Source organism: Cherax quadricarinatus, chromosome 18 (genome assembly GCF_038502225.1).
Source record: "Cherax quadricarinatus isolate ZL_2023a chromosome 18, ASM3850222v1, whole genome shotgun sequence".
NCBI classification, from domain to species: Eukaryota; Metazoa; Arthropoda; class Malacostraca; order Decapoda; family Parastacidae; genus Cherax; species Cherax quadricarinatus.
Window position 1 is genome coordinate 16,463,981 of NC_091309.1, and position 24,310 is coordinate 16,488,290.

General features: G+C 43.7%; 1 protein-coding gene across 2 annotated transcripts in view; it reads left to right on the plus strand.

Moving 5' to 3' along the window:
• Nucleotides 1–24,310, plus strand: part of LOC128689421 (ankyrin-2) — a 989,227-nt gene that overhangs the window by 391,687 nt on the left and 573,230 nt on the right. The window lies entirely within an intron of this gene.

Here is a 24,310-nt window from a genome sequence, read left to right on the forward strand (position 1 = left end):
TGTGGCAAGGCTGACACAACGGTTAGGTACGGTACGGTTGATTTATTAAAGCATAGTACGAAATTACGTTGAAGTACCTCTGTCAGATACGAATAACAAAAAAAGAATAGTATAGTACCTTTATGCCAGACTTGGGCTGTAGTGAAGGAGGCTGTGATGAGGGAGGTGTTTAGTGTAAGGGATGTGAGGGAAGTGTTGAGCGTGAGGATAGGGATGTGAGGGAGGTGCTGAGCGTGAGGATAGGGATGTGAGGGAAGTGTTGAGTGTGAGGATAGGGATGTAAGGGAAGTGTTGAGCGTGAGGATAGGGATGTGAGGGAAGTGTTGAGCGTGAGGATAGGGATGTGAGGGAAGTGTTGAGCGTGAGGATAGGGATGTGAGGGAGGTGCTGAGTGTGGTGAGATTCAGCAGTGTAAGTCAGGTCCTCACGGTAAGGACACGCCTGCCACCCATATATGGCATGCTGCTGGGGTGGGTGATGCCTTGACTGTGGGGGGTGGCTGGTGCGGGTAGATCCGTGGGGTGGGGCGTGGAGGTGGATCTGGGATGAGAAGAGGAACCTGGGTGTGGGGTCTTTTTTGGAGTGCCTGTGTTACTTGAAGGATGTTTCTGGTGGTCATTGCCCCCGTGGCCCGGTCCCAGGAGAGAAAACACGTTGATGGAGTAGAGAAACAGGAATGTCTTGGGTGTCTACTTGTTGTCCATTCCGGGGGGGTCATCGTCCACACAACCCGGTCCCGGGGCATCCCTCTTGGCTAATGTCCTGATCAGTCAGGCTGTTGATGCTAGCATTACCCAGTCCGACGTGGGCGCTATAGCCTGGCGCGTGGAGTCTAATTCCCCTTATTTATGAATGGAGGATGTTGAAGAGTATGGGCTCCTCTGCACTGAATGAATTATCTGGTAGTGTGCTCGTTGTACCCTAACTCATCACTCTGGGTCTCTCATTCCTGTTCAGAACACAACCGCAGCGCCTGTGTGTTGTATTGTTTGATATATACCAATGTTGTGTTTGTGTTTGATATGTACTATCACTGCTGTGTTTGTATTTGATACATACCAATGTTGTGTTTGTGTTTAATATATACCAACATTGTGTTTGTTTGAAGTACTATACTATCAATGTTGTGTCTGGAATGTAGGAGTGAATACCAGTTATGGTGAGAGAAGTAGGCTATAACTTCACCAAGCACACCTGGGTAGCAGGTATGTTTGTCATAGGTGTATATTGCCAATCTCTTCCAGTTTAAAATGAGTTAATAATACAAGATGAATTTGTAGTATACTAAGAGAGAACAGGAGAGTGTTGGAGAGGACTCAGGTTTGTTGAAACGTCTGTTGCTAGGCTGCCAGCACACCCTCGTACATCCATTGTCTGCCTACAGCCTAAATTGTATATAGTGTTGGCTAGTTGTTTACACTGGGTGTTTGTGAGGGTCTGGTTGGTTGGTGTAGTAAAGGAGTGCCGGATTTGTTTATCCTTAGGCCATTTCCTACTAAGGTAAGATCTACCTTCCTACCTGGGTGGCCTAATGAAAGAAGCACAATCTCGATTACTCGTTCAATGCCTGTCTTACCAGATATTCTGTATAGAGTGTTAATCCCATATCAGTAAGCAACATTTCATCTAAAATCATAAAACATTTAGATAAGAACAGGAAGTCAATGAATACAACTGCCTGTGTGAGACTGTGACACGATTTACGTTAGTGAAGTCTTTACAGACCTAGATACCAGACTTCAGGAACTGAAGTAACGACACTGAAAATGCATGTAATGTACGTAGGAACACTCAGAACCATCTTATAAACTTCCCAGAGGCAAGACTTAATAGTAAAAAAACAAAAGTGGCCGTCACAGTAAATTGCGATGTTTAGTGATCAGTAACAGCACAACCAATGACATTAATCATTAATCAAAACTCAGGATCATTCACAATCTCCGAAGTTTTAACGAGGCAGTTAATACTGTCACCTGACCTTACTTACATGTGACTCTATCGCCTCATTTTGTCACCTTAGAACCTCTCTCTAACCCCTCTGACTGCCTGTGTTTTGTTCTGTTGAACTGATGTCCTTGGTAGGCGAAACATCTTCACACTAAAGGGCATAACTCGCGCTGTCTTATATGCCTACTACGGGTATACTCCGTCATTGTGTTATCATTTGAAGAACATTTTTTTCCCTCGTGTGTGCACCAGGAATACTGAAGGCGCGTCCAGTGTAGGAACGTTCAGTGTCGCTGTTATAACAAACATTGACAACAGAAGCAGCGAGAGTTCTGATAATTGCAAATACCAGGAAATTACTTTTCATTTTTTTTACTGAAAAGATGTGTTCTTAATATATTTTTATTGCAAAATTAAGTATCTTATTATTGAAAAATTTGCATCTGTTAATATCCAGATAACAAGAACCTTCACAACAATAGATGCCAAGGCAATGTGATACTGCTTGAGGCACTTCATTGGCACTCTACAGGGTTTAGACTGGAGTAATGGCAGACGGTCCCCTCAAGGGAAGTTCCTTGACGCTGGTAAGGGGCTCTTGATCAAGGGAATTGGATCTGTGCTCCAGTTCCCTGAATTGAGCCTGAATACCTTCCTTACCCCCCACATGCGCTGTATAATCCTACGGGTTTAGCGCTTCCCCATGATTATAATAATAGGCAGACGGCGCATAATACTTCTACAGAACGGACCAGTAATTTTCAGCGTTCCTCAGTGCCCTTCAGCTCTCTTTAAAAAATAAAACTTAATAAAGTTCCTCAAGTCAGTTCCTTATCAATCTGGCTGATCACTGTTCGTTAAATATATTGTTACATTAAAACTTTAGGTAGTAGGGACGATAAGTGGTAGTGAGACACACGGTCAAGTCTCGTTACACGTGTTATCCGTGCGTTAAATAGGTGAATGTTAGTAGTGTTATGTTGGGCATCAGGGAGGATGGAGAGAGGTGGCGTGTAGCTGATAGAGTGGTTAAAATAGACATATGCAGAGCAAAACCTTTACCGAGTTAGGAAATTTTCTTGTTCACATGAAGTCTTGTCTCAAAATATTTACTCAGAGATAATTTCAAGTACGCCTGATAATTCTCGCTGTATTGTTATTACACAGTGATAGTTTCCTCAGTAATAGCACGGTAGGTAATATTTCCTCTCATACTAGAATCCACTTTGTGTTAATTTCATCCATCCTGGGAACGGTAGTATACTACAGAATCTAAGATAGAGTTGTACTCTGAAATGATCCAAGATTATTTTTAACCTGTAAAGTAAACAATTGTATGGAGAGTGAAGCCTTGTGTTTCATCATATTTTAAGATAAGTAAGGTTGTGTTCTTACATGAGGCTTCACGGCAACGCTCACTGTCATGACTAAAAATAGTGCATACATCTGTTTAAACACAGGTGTTCCGTTTCTCCCCCCTCCCTCCGTCCCTCCCTTCCTCTGACCTCAATACATTGCCACACCTTCGTGTTTATGTAATTTGTATTTGCGTAGCTGTACTCACCAAGTATAATTTGCCTGGGTGGATTCATAGCTCCTGGCCCCATCTCTTTACTACCGACCAGCCTGAACCTGTTCATGGCCTCCAGTGATTTATCATGGTAACTCATAAAAGTGGGGTGTTTGCCTCTACCATATGTTCACACAGTGCGTTCCACCTGCTCTCCGACCTTAGAATGAAAAAAGTTCTTCATAAAGTTCCGGTTTCTCATCTTCAGTTAGATCTAGCTGCTCTATAATGCGCCCAAGGCTCCTCCCTACCCTCCACGCTGAGTTAGGTGAAGTTTGACAGACAACAGAACAAGTGTTTCCTGACGAGGGTCTTAGTCATATGATAACCCGCAGCTGGAGTTTTTTTGTCATCTGACCGAGGCCTTCCGCTGGCTTACCGGTCCACCCCTTTAACAGTAATGATTATTTTTATATATAGAAGGTAGTGAGGTTTGAGTTGTTTGTGTCTAAGGGTAAGAACCTTTTGACTGTGAACACACAAATCTTTTTTTTTTGTTTATACTAATGGAGATATTTCCACTTTTGTCTAAATTTGGTGACACGGCTAATGATGCAGAAAGAATTACGAGTATGGATTGTGAAATGTGGAAAAATTGACTGAGAAGTTTTACTGGCTTTGTAATTATGGGTTCTGTAATATGATACGGCAACAACAAAATGATAATGATAGTGACACGTTGATAAATTAGACACATGTGCAACTCTTGGGTATCTTTAGTGAGGAAACGTTTCGCCACACAGTGGCTTCATCAGTCCATACAAAGGAGAAACTTGGAGAACAGGAGGAGAATGAGGTAATCAGTCCCTCAACCTTGACTCGATGTGGTCAGTCCATCAGTCTTGAATAGAATACGGCATATGAGCGGAGAAGCAGCTTTTAAACCGTAGGCAGGAGAGGTGATTACCTCATTCTCCTCCTGTTCTCCAAGTTTCTCCTTTGTATGGACTGATGAAGCCACTGTGTGGCGAAACGTTTCCTCAATAAAGATACCCAAGAGTTGCACATGTGTCTAATTTATCAACGTGTCGGTTCTCTGAACCATTCGTCTACAGTGTAAATTTGATTATGTTAGAAACAATATGTATTTAGAGTTGCGAATAACCATATAGTTCTGGTACTTTGCAAAACAAGACCACAACCCGAGGCTCATCGAGTCTCAGCCACTCTCGTTATACTCTGTATAATCCCTGAAGTATTATATAAGTCACAATTACGTTTTCTATGATCCTCTTCTCCTTGTAGTCAAGCTCCGTCAGTACCTCACCAGCCTCGTCTCGACACTTGAATCCTCAGTTCTCCGTGATTAATCGGGAGCAGATTCTGTGCTGACCCCGCATACTGGGAGTTTGACATGTGTCTTCAATAAAATCTTAAAATTGCTCTGGAAGACAGTTGTTAGGTGGGCAGCTTCGCATGTGCCGCCGAAAACTATCAGGTTATTGAGCGATTTCAGTGATCTTCATTTACATGGGTTGAATTCCCGTAGTAGATTATCTGACAGCATATGCGGCTTGTTTGTCTTGCAGCCTTTCCTAGACCTCCTCAGTTATTATAATTCTCGTTATTTCCACGTCATCCTACTCCCAAGTAGTGATTCTAGGGTGACTCACTCGTTCATCTTACCCACCCTGTTACCTCCTCTCGTATCACCCTCTGTTTAAGTTTTAAGATCAGCTTCTGTATCCTTCTTTGGGGAACTAATCCCCTCGCAGTCCAGTTTTAAATCCGGTTTCCTGGTTGATGGCCTAAGTTAAGAAAGTAAAATCAATTTCACTGAGAGGTGATTTATGCGTGATCAGTTGCATAATGCGTCGCTGTTTTAGTTACTGTAAGAAAGCTTGACCAGACACTGAGCTGGTGGGGTAGAAAAGTCCTGGAAAGCGTCAACAGGTACACCGTATAATTATGTACTTGAAAAGTAATTGCTTAAGATATCGCATTTGACTCCTTGCCCGGCGAGTGGCACTTTATTACCCAGGACACGTAGTGGGTGAGGCATCTGCCTTGTTGCAATTATTTGGTGATGAATAGAGCGTCTTAACTCATTTAACCTTGGTTATTCATGGGTAACTATTGTCACTAGCAACACAGTGTTCCATAATCATTTTTTTTTTCAAATAAATTTACTTGTGTAATTACTTTTATTTTATCCAATTTTAAATTCACAGTGATTTTCTCCTCACGGAGAAACAATAATTTTCTTTTTAATAAAGTAGAGGAGGAGTGGTAGTTATGATGGATTGTGTGCTGCTAGCACCAGCATCTTGTGTGCTGCTAGCACCAGCATCTTGATTGTGTGCTGCTAGCACCAGCATCTTGTGTGCTGCTAGCACCAGCATCTTGATTGTGTGCTGCTAGCACCAGCATCTTGATTGTGTGCTGCTAGCACCAGCATCTTGATTGTATGCTGCTAGCACCAGCATCTTGATTGTATGCTGCTAGCACCAGCATCTTGATTGTGTGCTGCTAGCACCAGCATCTTGATTGTGTGCTGCTAGCACCAGCATCTTGATTGTATGCTGCTAGCACCAGCATCTTGATTGTATGCTGCTAGCACCAGCATCTTGATTATCACCAGCATCTTGATTGTGTGCTGCTAGCACCAGCATCTTGATTGTGTGCTGCTAGCACCAGCATCTTGATTGTGTGCTGCTAGCACCAGCATCTTGATTGTGTGCTGCTAGCACCAGCATCTTGATTGTGTGCTGCTAGCACCAGCATCTTGATTGTGTGCTGCTAGCACCAGCATCTTGATTGTGTGCTGCTAGCACCAGCATCTTGATTGTATGCTGCTAGCACCAGCATCTTGATTGTGTGCTGCTAGCACCAGCATCTTGATTGTATGCTGCTAGCACCAGCATCTTGATTGTTATCACCAGCATCTTGATTGTGTGCTGCTAGCACCAGCATCTTGATTGTGTGCTGCTAGCACCAGCATCTTGATTGTGTGCTGCTAGCACCAGCATCTTGATTGTGTGCTGCTAGCACCAGCATCTTGATTGTGTGCTGCTAGCACCAGCATCTTGATTGTGTGCTGCTAGCACCAGCATCTTGTGTGCTGCTAGCACCAGCATCTTGATTGTGTGCTGCTAGCACCAGCATCTTGATTGTGTGCTGCTAGCACCAGCATCTTGATTGTGTGCTGCTAGCACCAGCATCTTGATTGTGTGCTGCTAGCACCAGCATCTTGATTGTGTGCTGCTAGCACCAGCATCTTGATTGTTAGCACCAGCATCTTGATTGTGTGCTGCTAGCACCAGCATCTTGATTGTATGCTGCTAGCACCAGCATCTTGATTGTGTGCTGCTAGCACCAGCATCTTGATTGTGTGCTGCTAGCACCAGCATCTTGATTGTTAGCACCAGCATCTTGATTGTGTGCTGCTAGCACCAGCATCTTGTGTGCTGCTAGCACCAGCATCTTGTGTGCTGCTAGCACCAGCATCTTGTGTGCTGCTAGCACCAGCATCTTGATTGTTAGCACCATCATCTTGATTGTGTGCTGCTAGCACCAGCATCTTGTGTGCTGCTAGCACCAGCATCTTGATTGTTAGCACCATCATCTTGATTGTGTGCTGCTAGCACCAGCATCTTGATTGTTAGCACCAGCATCTTGATTGTGTGCTGCTAGCACCAGCATCTTGATTGTGTGCTGCTAGCACCAGCATCTTGATTGTTAGCACCAGCATCTTGATTGTGTGCTGCTAGCACCAGCATCTTGATTGTGTGCTGCTAGCACCAGCATCTTGATTGTGTGCTGCTAGCACCAGCATCTTGATTGTGTGCTGCTAGCACCAGCATCTTGATTGTGTGCTGCTAGCACCAGCATCTTGATTGTATGCTGCTAGCACCAGCATCTTGATTGTATGCTGCTAGCACCAGCATCTTGATTGTATGCTGCTAGCACCAGCATCTTGATTGTGTGCTGCTAGCACCAGCATCTTGATTGTGTGCTGCTAGCACCAGCATCTTGATTGTATGCTGCTAGCACCAGCATCTTGATTGTATGCTGCTAGCACCAGCATCTTGATTGTATGCTGCTAGCACCAGCATCTTGATTGTGTGCTGCTAGCACCAGCACCTTGATTGTGTGCTGCTAGCACCAGCATCTTGATTGTGTGCTGCTAGCACCAGCATCTTGATTGTGTGCTGCTAGCACCAGCATCTTGATTGTTAGCACCAGCATCTTGATTGTGTGCTGCTAGCACCAGCATCTTGATTGTATGCTGCTAGCACCAGCATCTTGATTGTGTACTGCTAGCACCAGCATCTTGATTGTGTGCTGCTAGCACCAGCATTTTGATTGTGTGCTGCTAGCACCAGCATCTTGATTGTGTGCTGCTAGCACCAGCATCTTGATTGTGTGCTGCTAGCACCAGCATCTTGATTGTGTGCTGCTAGCACCAGCATCTTGATTGTGTGCTGCTAGCACCAGCATCTTGATTGTTAGCACCAGCATCTTGATTGTGTGCTGCTAGCACCAGCATCTTGATTGTATGCTGCTAGCACCAGCATCTTGATTGTTAGCACCAGCATCTTGATTGTGTGCTGCTAGCACCAGCATCTTGATTGTGTGCTGCTAGCACCAGCATCTTGATTGTGTGCTGCTAGCACCAGCATCTTGATTGTGTGCTGCTAGCACCAGCATCTTGATTGTGTGCTGCTAGCACCAGCATCTTGATTGTGTGCTGCTAGCACCAGCATCTTGATTGTTAGCACCAGCATCTTGATTGTGTGCTGCTAGCACCAGCATCTTGATTGTTAGCACCAGCATCTTGATTGTGTGCTGCTAGCACCAGCATCTTGATTGTGTGCTGCTAGCACCAGCATCTTGATTGTGTGCTGCTAGCACCAGCATCTTGATTGTGTGCTGCTAGCACCAGCATCTTGATTGTGTGCTGCTAGCACCAGCATCTTGATTGTGTGCTGCTAGCACCAGCATCTTGATTGTGTACTGCTAGCACCAGCATCTTGATTGTGTGCTGTTAGCACCAGCATCTTGATTGTGTGCTGCTAGCACCAGCATCTTGATTGTGTGCTGCTAGCACGAGCATCTTGATTGTTAGCACCAGCATCTTGATTGTGTGCTGCTAGCACCAGCATCTTGATTGTGTGCTGCTAGCACCAGCATCTTGATTGTGTGCTGCTAGCACCAGCATCTTGATTGTGTGCTGCTAGCACCAGCATCTTGATTGTTAGCACCAGCATCTTGATTGTGTGCTGCTAGCACCAGCATCTTGATTGTGTGCTGCTAGCACCAGCATCTTGATTGTTAGCACCAGCATCTTGATTGTGTGCTGCTAGCACCAGCATCTTGATTGTGTGCTGCTAGCACCAGCATCTTGATTGTGTGCTGCTAGCACCAGCATCTTGATTGTGTGCTGCTAGCACCAGCATCTTGATTGTGTGCTGCTAGCACCAGCATCTTGATTGTCTGCTGCTAGCACCAGCATCTTGATTGTATGCTGCTAGCACCAGCATCTTGATTGTATGCTGCTAGCACCAGCATCTTGATTGTATGCTGCTAGCACCAGCATCTTGATTGTGTGCTGCTAGCACCAGCATCTTGATTGTGTGCTGCTAGCACCAGCATCTTGATTGTGTGCTGCTAGCACCAGCATCTTGATTGTGTGCTGCTAGCACCAGCATCTTGATTGTTAGCACCAGCATCTTGATTGTGTGCTGCTAGCACCAGCATCTTGATTGTGTGCTGCTAGCACCAGCATCTTGATTGTGTGCTGCTAGCACCAGCATCTTGATTGTGTGCTGCTAGCACCAGCATCTTGATTGTGTGCTGCTAGCACCAGCATCTTGATTGTATGCTGCTAGCACCAGCATCTTGATTGTATGCTGCTAGCACCAGCATCTTGATTGTATGCTGCTAGCACCAGCATCTTGATTGTGTGCTGCTAGCACCAGCATCTTGATTGTGTGCTGCTAGCACCAGCATCTTGATTGTATGCTGCTAGCACCAGCATCTTGATTGTATGCTGCTAGCACCAGCATCTTGATTGTATGCTGCTAGCACCAGCATCTTGATTGTGTGCTGCTAGCACCAGCATCTTGATTGTGTGCTGCTAGCACCAGCATCTTGATTGTGTGCTGCTAGCACCAGCATCTTGATTGTGTGCTGCTAGCACCAGCATCTTGATTGTTAGCACCAGCATCTTGATTGTGTGCTGCTAGCACCAGCATCTTGATTGTATGCTGCTAGCACCAGCATCTTGATTGTGTACTGCTAGCACCAGCATCTTGATTGTGTGCTGCTAGCACCAGCATTTTGATTGTGTGCTGCTAGCACCAGCATCTTGATTGTGTGCTGCTAGCACCAGCATCTTGATTGTGTGTTGCTAGCACCAGCATCTTGATTGTGTGCTGCTAGCACCAGCATCTTGATTGTGTGCTGCTAGCACCAGCATCTTGATTGTTAGCACCAGCATCTTGATTGTGTGCTGCTAGCACCAGCATCTTGATTGTATGCTGCTAGCACCAGCATCTTGATTGTTAGCACCAGCATCTTGATTGTGTGCTGCTAGCACCAGCATCTTGATTGTGTGCTGCTAGCACAAGCATCTTGATTGTGTGCTGCTAGCACCAGCATCTTGATTGTGTGCTGCTAGCACCAGCATCTTGATTGTGTGCTGCTAGCACCAGCATCTTGATTGTGTGCTGCTAGCACCAGCATCTTGATTGTTAGCACCAGCATCTTGATTGTGTGCTGCTAGCACCAGCATCTTGATTGTTAGCACCAGCATCTTGATTGTGTGCTGCTAGCACCAGCATCTTGATTGTGTGCTGCTAGCACCAGCATCTTGATTGTTAGCACCAGCATCTTGATTGTGTGCTGCTAGCACCAGCATCTTGATTGTATGCTGCTAGCACCAGCATCTTGATTGTGTGCTGCTAGCACCAGCATCTTGATTGTGTGCTGCTAGCACCAGCATCTTGATTGTGTGCTGCTAGCACCAGCATCTTGATTGTGTGCTGCTAGCACCAGCATCTTGATTGTGTGCTGCTAGCACCAGCATCTTGATTGTGTGCTGCTAGCACCAGCATCTTGATTGTGTGCTGCTAGCACCAGCATCTTGATTGTGTGCTGCTAGCACCAGCATCTTGATTGTGTGCTGCTAGCACCAGCATCTTGATTGTGTGCTGCTAGCACCAGCATCTTGATTGTGTGCTGCTAGCACCAGCATCTTGATTGTGTGCTGCTAGCACCAGCATCTTGATTGTGTGCTGCTAGCACCAGCATCTTGATTGTTAGCACCAGCATCTTGATTGTGTGCTGCTAGCACCAGCATCTTGATTGTGTGCTGCTAGCACCAACATCTTGATTGTGTGCTACTAGCACCAGCATCTTGATTGTTAGCACCAGCATCTTGATTGTGTGCTGCTAGCACCAGCATCTTGATTGTTATCACCAGCATCTTGATTGTGTGCTGCTAGCACCAGCATCTTGATTGTTATCACCAGCATCTTGATTGTGTGCTGCTAGCACCAGCATCTTGATTGTTATCACCAGCATCTTGATTGTGTGCTACTAGCACCAGCATCTTGATTGTTAGCACCAGCATCTTGATTGTGTGCTACTAGCACCAGCATCTTGATTGTTAGCACCAGCATCTTGATTGTGTGCTGCTAGCACCAGCATCTTGATTGTGTGCTGCTAGCACCAACATCTTAATTGTGTGCTGCTAGCACCAGCATCTTGATTGTGTGCTGCTAGCACCAGCATCTTGATTGTGTGCTGCTAGCACCAACATCTTGATTGTGTGCTGCTAGCACCAGCATCTTGATTGTGTGCTGCTAGCACCAGCATCTTGATTGTGTGCTGCTAGCACCAGCATCTTGATTGTGTGCTGCTAGCACCAGCATCTTGATTGTTAGCACCAGCATCTTGATTGTGTGCTGCTAGCACCAGCATCTTGATTGTGTGCTGCTAGCACCAACATCTTGATTGTGTGCTGCTAGCACCAGCATCTTGATTGTGTGCTGCTAGCACCAGCATCTTGATTGTTAGCACCAGCATCTTGATTGTGTGCTACTAGCACCAGCATCTTGATTGTTAGCACCAGCATCTTGATTGTGTGCTACTAGCACCAGCATCTTGATTGTTAGCACCAGCATCTTGATTGTGTGCTGCTAGCACCAGCATCTTGATTGTGTGCTGCTAGCACCAACATCTTAATTGTGTGCTGCTAGTACCAGCATCTTGATTGTGTGCTGCTAGCACCAGCATCTTGATTGTGTGCTGCTAGCACCAACATCTTCATTGTGTGCTGCTAGCACCAGCATCTTGATTGTGTGCTGCTAGCACCAGCATCTTGATTGTGTGCTGCTAGCACCAGCATCTTGATTGTGTGCTGCTAGCACCAGCATCTTGATTGTTATCACCAGCATCTTGATTGTGTGCTGCTATCACCAGCATCTTGATTGTGTGCTACTAGCACCAGCATCTTGATTGTTAGCACCAGCATCTTGATTGTGTGCTACTAGCACCAGCATCTTGATTGTTAGCACCAGCATCTTGATTGTGTGCTGCTAGCACCAGCATCTTGATTGTGTGCTGCTAGCACCAGCATCTTGATTGTGTGCTGCTAGCACCAACATCTTGATTGTTTACACAGTCATTCAAGGTTTGGGACTGGACCCGGGCGCGGTGACCCCCTCGGAATGGACTACTGGTTGATAGCATCAGTAGGTAAGTCTTGATCAACATGCAGCTAAACCTTTGTATTGACCATTGATTCCATGACTACATACAAGTATGTTGATGACTTGGGTTTCTTGGGTAAAGTTGAAAATATTATTATTACGATACCCCAGACAAGGAGATTAAATGAAGATATATACCGGGCCGCGGGGGCGATGATCCAGGCTGTTTCTGCAGACCCTAACTGTTTCATTAACTTGATTTGCTTTTCCAAACTATCCTTAACTAGTTTGACTTTTGTGGTGGGACCGCTTCTCGGAAACATCAGCTCACCAGTGTGTCAACCAGGAGAACTGGTCTGAGACCGGGCAGCGGGGGTGATGATCTCTGAAACATAACTACGAAGATATTACTTGTATTTTACTCTCATTATTGCTAACCCTGGGTTTTCTCTCTGATACTTGTACTCAAATCCAGTTGAAGATGTTACCTCTAATACCAGGCTGTGAGGGATATGTAGGGCAGCAACAGCCTGGTTGACCAGATTAGCACCAGACGAGCTTGATCTATGGCCAGGGCCCGGGAGCAGAAAGACTCTTGGAACTCATCAAAGGTATATCGGCCACACTATTATTAAATGCCTTGCAGTAATCGAGGTGTCTAATATTGTTAGTGTTGTCTGGAGCTTCACAATAAGTGTGAGGAAGGTGAGTAAATTAATTAAACGTGACCTCTCATTTATAAAGCAGTATAGTGGATGTACCTGTTGAGAGAGAGGGCACCTCCTGCAGTGGTAGCGCAGCAGTGTAACCACACATTGTGCAATACAAAGTTGATAGTTTCCTTATGTTGTTACTTAATATCCTGACTCTTATGCACAGGCATTTATCTTGTCTGGTGAGACGTAAATGTTAGGTGATGAACGAGACACGTGTACACCACTTTAGTTTCTTTATTTCTGAAAGGTATCGTCTACACATTGGGCTTATTCAATCGAATACCTGCCTGAGCTAGTAAAGCACCTAAACTACTGGGAACGCCTGCAAGTCTTGAACATGTACTCATTGGAGCGGAGGAGAGAGAGGTACATGATAATATATACCTGGAAGGTACTCGAGGGCTTGGTCCCAAATCTGTACACTGCCATAACAACATACTGGAGTGAGAGATATGGGAGGAAGTGTAAAATAAACCCAGTGAGGAGCAGGGGTGTGGTGGGGACAATAAGGGAACACTGTATCAACATCCGGGGTCCCAGACTTTTCAACATCTTACCAGAAGATATCAGAAACACTGCTGGAACAAGTGTTGAAGCCTTCAAGTGGAAACTAGAAAAGTATCTCCACCAGGTGCCAGATCAACCAGGCTGTGATGGATATGTGGAGCAGTGGGCCTCCAGCAGCAACAGCCTGGTTGACCAGGCGAGCACCAGACGAGCCTGGCCCATGGCCGGGCTCAGAGAGTAGATATACTCTCGAAATTCTTCAAAGGTATATATAAGGTATATCAAAGATATGGAGTCTACCTGGAGGGTATTCTGGGGATCAACATCCCCATAGCCTGGTGGATCAGGGTCTGATCAATGAGGCTGTTACTGCTGGCCGCACGTAGTCCAACGTGCGAACCACAGCCTGGCTGATCCGGTACTGACTTTAGGTATCTGTCTAGCTCCCTCTTGAAGGCAGCCAGGGGTGTATTGGTAACTCCCCTTATGGCTGGTGGGAGGCTGTTGAACAGTCTTGGGCCCCGGATGTCGAGAGGGTTTATGGAGATGTGATGGTTGGAGTTAAACACAGTCGTTGGATGGTAACATATATTAGCAGAGTGTGAGAGGGGAGCCCAGACTGCCTGTGTTGCCTGTCGTAGACCTAAGCGCGGAGAGAGGACGAGGCTGGGAGCGCAGCGCTCTCACGCGGCATCACGTGATGTCACACAAGCTAGTCACTGAGCCTAGCAAGGGGTCAACTATGTAAAGCATATGGATGGTACTAACTATGATACTCGGATAACATACATATACAGGGGATCAGCAACTATGCTGACACGGACACTTATTATGTTTTCTCTTAGTGTACTAATGGTGCCCCTACTTTTCACTAAGGGTATGTTGAATCGTCTACCCAGTCTTTTGTTTTCGTAGAGAGTGATTTCTGTGTGCAGGAGAGTTACCAGTCCCTAGGTAGGGAGGTGACTAAAATTGATGGCAGCAGAAACAGTGAGAGGTAAAGATGTGATCATTCCATCAACGTGGCAGTATTGGATACCATTATGGACTTAGTTAATGGCAGTATTCATGTATTATATATTATTATATAATGGTGGTGACAGTTGTAGTGGTGACGGTAGTAGTGGTGACGTTGGTAGTGGTGACGGTGGTAGTAGTGATGGTGACGGTGGTAGTGGTGATGCTAGTAGTAGTAGTGGTGGTGAGGTTGGTAGTAGTGGTGGTGACGGTGGTAGTAGTGGTGGTGGTGACGGTGGTAGTAGTGGTGGTGGTGACGGTGGTAGTAGTGGTGGTGAGATTGGTTGGGTTTATTACACACAGGTGTAGTAAACACACGTCAGTGGCACAAACAAACCCACATGGAGAAAATAAACAGAAGATAAGAGGAATACTGTACATACAAGCCTACCACCGACGTCCTCTCGAGTCTCTTGAAGAAAGCACCAAGTACGCAGTACTCTTCTCTCTTCTTTTCTCCACCTGGGTTCATTTATTATGTATTTTTTAGTGTGCAAAATATTACGGTTAATTTGTTAGGTTTAAAATCTACCGACAACACGAGGGTTATTAAAGCTACATTTCACTTGTGTATCAGCAGCCAAGAATTCGTTCACACACAAAATAAAGATTAAGATAAACCCTCACTGTATATGCAAAGAAATATACATCTCGATATACGTACGGAGCATATATACAGGGATAACAATAATATCTTTATTTCTACAAGTACATGTACATGGTATGCAGGCCTAGCTGACATCAATGACATACTACTATATAGAAAACAAATACACACACCTCTCAGTGTGTATACCGGGAGATGTACATATCTTGATATACACACATTGTTTATTTAATAATTTATATTATTATTGTGATATCACTTATTTATTGTAATTATCATTATCATCATTGTTCATCACACATTTTCTTTTACCCCAAATTTACTTTTTATTCGTTTAAGCCTATTACTTCCTGATGATATGTCACAGTTTCTGTACAAAGGAGGACTGAATAAGCCAGTCATCGCAGACTACCTTGGGGAGCCTAATGACTTCAAGACTTCAACCTACCAAGGCTCCAAGACGCTAACTCTAGGCAAAGCAATTTGCAGGCGTGTAAAAGACCTTTTCACTTTTGTGGAAAGTAATTATTGCTTAAAAATCAAGCCAGGAGTACACTTTTTTAAGCTGATTAAAAATGTGCACTGAAAAAAGGTAAAAGCGGACACATACTTGATACGAGGCCCATTTTTCTTTGAAAACTTAACATAGTTCTCCCTAAGTCCTTCGCAAATGCTTCCGTTTTCTCTGAAACAGTCCTGGGCTCACAGGGGTAACTGCTTAGATTTGCAGCAACTGTAATAACCCAATAAGTCGCGTTTGACACACATCTTTCATAACCAAGACCCTTCAAGGGAGGTGCCCCTCGGTGAGGGGCTCTTGAGCTTAGGAATTGGACCTTTGCTTCAATTCCCTGGATGCATTCCCGGTTTCCTGTAGTCACTAGGTGACGGTAGGCGGGTGATTCTTCCAGATCGAGCTGGGTGACTTCTGATTAGAATAGAGTCGGTAGGACAGTTCACTTCAGGGAATTCAGTCAACCTCTAGCTACAGGTCCCAGGACCCACACTGGCGACAGCTATTTTTCCAAGGTTCTACGACGGAACCTGAAGCTCTTATCTTGCCCGTGCACGCCGGAAAGAGTTCTCGAGTTTTTCTCTTAGCTGCTTTCGTCAGCTTATATTGCCATATACTCAACTCCTATCTCTGAGATCTTTTTTCTTCTCTCTCTTGGGGTTGCTACGGTTTTTCATACTTCCATGACGTGGCTTGATGACCCAGGGTGTGGCCCATTAACACTGGCTAGTTAGTGGCAGGTCCTGCTGTGACCTACATCACAAACTTGGCGTAATCAAGACCTTGATCCTCCAGGAGGCGTAGTCTGGGACCGGGCCGCGTGGTCATTGACCTCCGGAAACGCCCTTCAGGTATCCCTCACATAAGGTACACGTACAGAAAGGTATATATACACTGAGAGCTTACTTTAATCTCTCAAGGAATATACACCGATATGTATCTATCAGTTTATGCATGCTGAAAGTTTACTTTAATCCTATCAGACCGCGGAATGGGTGGAGTTTGAACCCATGGCGATTAAGGTAGTTTTTGATTATGATGCGCAGGTGATACCCAACCATAACAACCCATTGAGTAATCAGTAGGCATTTAAGCCCATTAATCAATCTTTAATCTCTGTTTCAAGGATTAAAATATTCTTGACAATCTACATGGAGCCTTAAGATATAAGAGACGATTTTGTTCGAATCTGCACACAGAAATCACTCCCTACGAAAGTAAAAGACTGGGCAGGCGATGCAAAATACCCCCAATTAAAAGTAGGGGCGCCATTGGTACACTAAGAGAAAACACCATAAGTGTCCTGGGCCCAAGACTGTTCAACAGCCTCCCATCAAGCATTAGGGGAATTGCCAACAAACCCCTGGCTGTCTTCAAGAGAGAGCTGGACAGATACCTAAAGTCAGTGCCGGATCAGCCGGGCTGTGGCTCGTACGTTGGACTGCGTGCGGCCAGCAGTAACAGCCTGGTTGATCAGGCCCTGATCCACCGGGAGGCCTGGTCATGGACCGGGCCGCGGGGACGTTGATCCCCGGAATAACCTCCAGGTATCCAGGAGAGTTAGCCACCCAGGATAACCCAAGAAAATCAGTGCGTCATCGAGGACTGTCTGTTTTATTTCCATTTGGGTCCTTCAATCTTGTCCCCCAGGATGCGACCCACACCAGTCTACTAGCACCCAGATACCTACTTGCTAGGTGGACCGGACAGCAGGTGTAAGGAAACAAGCCCAATGTTTCCACCCTTACCGGGGATCGAACCACGAACACTCAGTGTGTGAGGCGAGTGTGATGCCTACCAGGCCATTGGCTTGAATGCAATCATTAGGCTACTGCTGTGTATTAATAGAACAGTCGATAGACTTTAAACCTAATAAAGTAACAGCTAAATTATTTGCCATTACAATTGATAATAATTAACGTATGTAGCATATACAAATATTGTAGATGTGTTGAGGACATATCTGAAATATTATCTTAAATGTACATATTAGATGAATGGTATTAAACACCAAACAAGCCTAGCCCAAGGCCGGGCTCTGGGAGTAGAAAAAATCGCGCAATTCATCAGAAGTATACTGGATAATATCTACTCCACTGCCAGCTTATCCTTAATCCCTGTTAAGATAATCATAGTAGTGTTTGATCACACCTGATGTACGAGGGTATACGGAGTTTAGAGAGGTTATATCTAAAGAGTATGTTACATATTATACTGACTTGGTTGGTTGGTTGGTGACTGGTGTATAGAACATGTCCCCTACACGAGGATCATTAAGGCTGCATGTAACCTTTTCAGTACCAGTCAAGAATACTTTAATTCCTAAAATATACACTAAATCTCTCATTGTATGTATCCTGTGACTTAATTGATTATAGGATAAAGTCTAGGGAAAGCAGTTTTAGGACACTGAATGTGCAAGGGCGCTGTATGATCCGTAGGAGTCATGCAGCATGCTGGGTCGATCCAAAGAGCAGTAAGTAGGTATCTGGGGGTTAGCCAACTGGTGTGGGTTGCATCGTGTGGGAGAGTATTAAAGGACACCGGTGGAAATAAGTCAGTCATTATAACATAGCTTTATTTGGTTAGCCTAGGTCACTAACTCTCTAGGTTAATAATCCGAATAAAATTTCATGAATTGGAAAGGGGAGGACAAGGGAGAAAATTAATATAGTCTATCCTCCTTATTTGTGAAATACTTCGGTTTTCTGTGTAACACCCGTGGTCACAGGGGTAACTCTTGAATTCATCGCTCACAAGGGCAAGTAGTAAATTTTAATTTATTTAGGTAGAGGTACACATAAGTACAGTTACACAGCATTAGATTATTATACTTATCATACATAGTGACACGTGTAAATAACCTAGAATAACTCAGAAAAGTCAGACGAAGTGACTTTAATTAACCAACTCCTAATGCGGTGTAGCTTTTGATATTCAAATTTTTATTTCTTTCCAAAGTTTGCAATATGTGATTTACATATTACAAAATATTGTTAAGTACAAAGAAAGTCACTAGTATGACCGAACATTTCCGGCTTTCAACTAGTGGATAATTTTTTTTTTTTTGGGGGGGGGGGGACGTGTGTCTCAAATTAAGGTACAAACAGGAGGTATCGCAGTGGAAATAAATCCGAATTTTTTATTTTAAGATAGGTAAATCTTATAAAGAATGCAAAGTGACTGGGTATTTGTATGTTGTTCCATAACTTTCCTCTCCTGTCTGCCGGTTATTTGTGCATAATTTTTTCAAACTTCTACTTACGTTCAGTATACACATTATTTTAATTTCCTATTTACTTTCTGATAGCTTTTAATCCTATAATATTTCTTTTCCAGCCTATTAGGCCTGGTTTGAGACGAATCAGTCTCTATCTTTGTGTATCTGCTCTAGATTTGTCGAAGTTGAGGGACTGATCAACTTAAATTACATCGTCTGATCTTCCACCGTTTACTGATAAAGTCACAAGTTAGTGACACTTCTCCACAGTAAAGATACCCAAGTGGCTGGTACAGTGTTAACCACTGCACTCGCCACTGAGTAAAAATATGTCCATCAATTAACTATTTTATATTACGCATTTCGGAGTTAATCATATTTTAAGTCTTCCTATAGTCAGACTGGAGTGAGAGATATGGAAGGAATTGCAAGATTCACCCAGTGAAGAGCAAGGGTGCGGTGAGCACAATAAGGGAACACTGTATCAACATTCGTGGCCCCAGAGTATTCAACGCTTTACTAGAAGATATCAGAAACACTGCTGGAACAAGTGTAGAAGTCTTCAAAAGAAAGCTGGACAAGTATCTTCACCAGGTGCTCGAACAACCAGGCTGTGAGGGATATGTGGGACTGCGGGCCACCAAGAGCAACAGCTTGGTTGAACAGGCAATCACCCGGAGTAGAAAAACTCGGAATTCATCAAAGGTATATCAGAGGTGTGCCGCAAGTCTTGATAAGCATACAGATGGATGCATGTACCAGGCAGACCACGAGGCTTCATGTCATACCAGCTTTTGACTGTCGCTGTAGTCATCTACATTTTTATACTTTCCGTGTTTTCAATAGTAAGAAGGCTATCATCTGGTGCACATTATCCGTGAAACTAAAATTTACGGACATATCTACACTTTATAGTGGCGGCAATAAAGCAGTCGTGAAAAAAATTGACCGATAGCCCTGACGTCACTTACCATAATTTTTTTAAGAGTGCTAAGAATTAATATGGCTAAGCATATGGAATCTTATCAGTTACATAACGTAGGGCAACATGGGTTTACAGCAGATCTCTCCTGCCTCTCGCTGTAGGTAGCCCACATCGGTATGGTCTTGAATTCACTGGAGGATGATAGACTTTGTGAAAACTGAAAGAATACAAAATAAATAATTCGAAAAGTGGGAAGATTTGATGTTCAGTGTTCTGAGATAATTAGACTCTTTGATATTTTGATATAATAGTCAACAACATAAACTCGCAGGCCTCCACTGTGAAAAGCTCCAGTCCCTAAGGCCCAGTCTCAATCTTTTCTCATTATCATACGTGTCATAAACTGAACGTCAAATCTGATGTAAATAAATCCTTGTAAAATTTGTTGAACATGTTTCAGCTACTGTGCCGGATCAGCCGGGCTGTGGCTCGTACGTTGGACTGCGTGCGGCCAGCAGTAACAGCCTAGTTGATCAGGCCCTGATCCATCGGCAGGCCTGGTCATGGACCGGGCCGCGGGGGCGTTGATCCCCGGAATAACCTCCAGGTACTGCGCTAACAGGGCACAGACTTTATTTACCACTTCATTGAGTGGAAAGGGTAATGGAATTATGTCGAAAGGTCCACACCTCCATGCCGGTGGATCACTGATTGCCGAAAATATCTTTCAGATATGCTTCACGTAATGTAACCCCAGCAGAAAAAAAAATAAGGGTGCAATGGGTACACAATTTCCAAAAACTTTTTAAAATCCACTTTTCAAATATAAGGGAAATTCTCAACAAAATCCCAACTTCCTTTATGAGAGAATTTGATAAATTTCTCCACTCTGATCCTGACTCATCAGACTATGTCGAACTGTCGGGCCGCAAGCAGCAACAGCCAGAGTGACAAGGCCTGCTCCTAGACCGGGCGTCGGGGCTAATCATCGAAGCCATACCCTGGTACACAAGAAAGTGCCCTGGTCAGCACTGAATGTAGATCAGTGGTCGCCTGGCACTGGCTAAACAAAGAACAGAGCAAGCCTTTTAAGACAACGTTTCACTCAAGCAGAGTTCTCTTTGAGCGAGACGTTGTGGTAATAAGGGTTTGCTCTGCTCTTGGTGTCTGTGTATTAATTAATTATATTTGTTGACAGTATACCGTGGCAGCCGTCACCAGACATGTTAGTGTAACATGAGGTTGTTGTTGGTGAAGGTGCGTCTCTCTTTGACCTATAGCGCACCTTTAATGTCGCTCCAATATATGCGTACACCACTTGTATGTCATTGTGGGATGTATAGCACTTGTATATCATTGACTGGGAAAGGTAAAGTGTATATTAGCAACTGATAGTCATCGTGGGCGATATAGTATATATATATATATATATATATATATATATATATATATATATATATATATATATATATATATATATATATATATATATATAATATGTCGTGCCGAATATGTAAAACTGGTCAATTAGCAAGAACTCATTTAAAATTAAGTCCTTTCTAAAATTTTCTCTCATACGTTTAAAGATATATTTTTTTCATTAATGTTGATGTAAAAATTTATAATTTTGCACCAAAAGGAACTTAGAAAACTTACCTAACCTTATTATAATAAGCTCAATTTATTTTAGCCTAACCTAACTAAATATATTTTTGATTTGTTTAAATAATTAAATACTAAACAAACACAGTGAAATATATTTTTTTCGTTAGGTTCAGAATGATTTTGGCGAAATTATTGCATACACAAATTTTCACTTGTTCTATATGGCAAGATGAGCGTTGCTATTTAAGCCAAGATCACAAGTTCTGCCTATTCGGCACGACATATATATATATATATATATATATATATATATATATTATTATATATATATATATATATATATATATATATATATATATATATATATATATGTATGTATGTATGTGTGTATGTAACAGCAAAGAACTACAGACCAATAGCACTAACATCCCATATCATAAAAATCTTTGAAAGGGTCCTAAGAAGCAAGATCACCACCCATCTAGAAACCCATCAGTTACACAACCCAGGGCAACATGGGTTTAGAACAGGTCGCTCCTGTCTGTCTCAACTACTGGATCACTACGACAAGGTCCTAAATGCACTAGAAGACAAAAAGAATGCAGATGTAATATATACAGACTTTGCAAAAGCCTTCGACAAGTGTGACGATGGCGTAATAGCGCACAAAATGCGCGCTAAAGGAATAACAGGAAAAGTCGGTCGATGGATCTATAATTTCCTCACTAACAGAACACAGAGAGTAGTCGTCAACAGAGTAAAGTCCGAGGCAGCTACGGTGAAAAGCTCTGTTCCACAAGGCACAGTACTAGCTCCCATCTTGTTCCTCATCCTCATATCCGACATAGACAAGGATGTCAGCCACAGCACCGTGTCTTCCTTTGCAGATGACACCCGAATCTGCATGACAGTGTCTTCCATTGCAGACACTGCAAGGCTCCAGGCGGACATCAACCAAATCTTTCAGTGGGCTGCAGAAAACAATATGAAGTTCAACGATGAGAAATTTCAATTACTCAGATATGGTAAACATGAGGAAATTAAATCTTCATCAGAGTACAAAACAAATTCTGGCCACAAAATAGAGCGAAACACCAACGTCAAAGACCTGGGAGTGATTATGTCGGAGGATCTCACCTTCAAGGACCATAACATTGTATCAATCACATCTGCTAGAAAAATGACAGGATGGATAATGAGAACCTTCAAAACTAGGGAGGCCAAGCCCATGATGACACTCTTCAGGTCACTTGTTCTATCTAGGCTGAAATATTGCTGCACTCTAACAGCACCTTTCAAGGCAGGTGAAATTGCCGACCTAGAAAATGTACAGAGAACTTTCACGGCGCGCATAACGGAGATAAAACACCTCAATTACTGGGAGCGCTTGAGGTTTCTAAACCTGTATTCCCTGGAACGCAGGAGGGAGAGATACATGATTATATACACCTGGAAAATCCTAGAGGGACTAGTACCGAACTTGCACACGAAAATCACTCACTACGAAAGCAAAAGACTTGGCAGACGATGCAACATCCCCCCAATGAAAAGCAGGGGTGTCACTAGCACGTTAAGAGACCATACAATAAGTGTCAGGGGCCCGAGACTGTTCAACTGCCTCCCAGCACACATAAGGGGGATTACCAACAGACCCCTGGCAGTCTTCAAGCTGGCACTGGACAAGCACCTAAAGTCAGTTCCTGATCAGCCGGGCTGTGGCTCGTACGTTGGTTTGCGTGCAGCCAGCAGCAACGGCCTGGTTGATCAGGCGCTGATCCACCAGGAGGCCTGGTCACAGACCGGGCCGCGGGGGCGTTGACCCCCGAAACTCTCTCCAGGTAAACTCCAGGTATATTATCACACTGGCCGATTCCCACCAAGGCAGGGTGGCCCAAAAAAGAACTTTCACCATCATTCACTCCATCACTGTCTTGCCAGAAGGGTGCTTTACACTACAGTTTTTAAACTGCAACATTAACACCCCTCCTTCAGAGTGCAGGCACTGTACTTATATATATTTTATTGACTAGAGCGTCATGAGTTTTCGCTCATCATGAGGCGGGCCAAAGCAGCATGGGTTCGACTCCTAGGCTAGTCGCAGTGTTGGTATTGATATACTACACACACACACGTGTATTATTATTATTATTATTACTACAATTACTACTAGTACTACTATTACTACTACTGTTATTACTACTACTACTATTATGGGAAAGCGTTCTAGCGGTAATGGTCATGAAGCACTTGAAGAATTGGAAACAATGAGGATTTAATCCAAGGAAGGAAAAGGAAGTTCCATTTTTTTGGATCTGGATCCCTTCACTAGCATCATAGTGACCTTTCTGAAGGTTGTATAACACTTGGACGTATACCGGCTATTTAGTTGGCTCCGATAATAGTAATGAAGTTAGGTATTTTATTATTATTGATGAATATATTATGGTGGGTTTGTACTGTGGTAACGTGAGGTGGTGAATCAGAGGACACAACACTGATACTGACCCGTCCTGGTCATGTAGGTGTTAGGTTATTTCCTGTTTAACACTGCACTAACAGGTGGTACCACGGTTCACGTTCCCACCTGAGACCTCAAAGGTACCAACTGCGTAGTCGCTTTATGGTGTTGTTTTTCTACTTAGCTTGGCTGGATTAGAAAGTTACAAGGTCTTATTTATAATGAGCACAGGCGAGAAAGTTTGAGCATAATTTACACTTCGAGTATATCCGAACTACTGTATGATAATATGTAAATATTCTAAACTCGTATAAGAAGAGGTATGACCGACTGTGCAAAAATGACCACAAGAAAAGCCGGGGTTTAAAATGTACGCTAAGCGATAATTTAGCAAGAATAAATACTTAAAGGCTTTTAACACTCTCCCGACATATAAGAGAGAAACTACAAATAGGCCCCTAACTGTCTTCATGAAGGAACTTTACAAGTTCCTACAAATTATTCCGATCAATCGGGCTTTGATACCTACGTCCGAGTTTGTCATATGTGCGTGAGTAGCTTTACTGC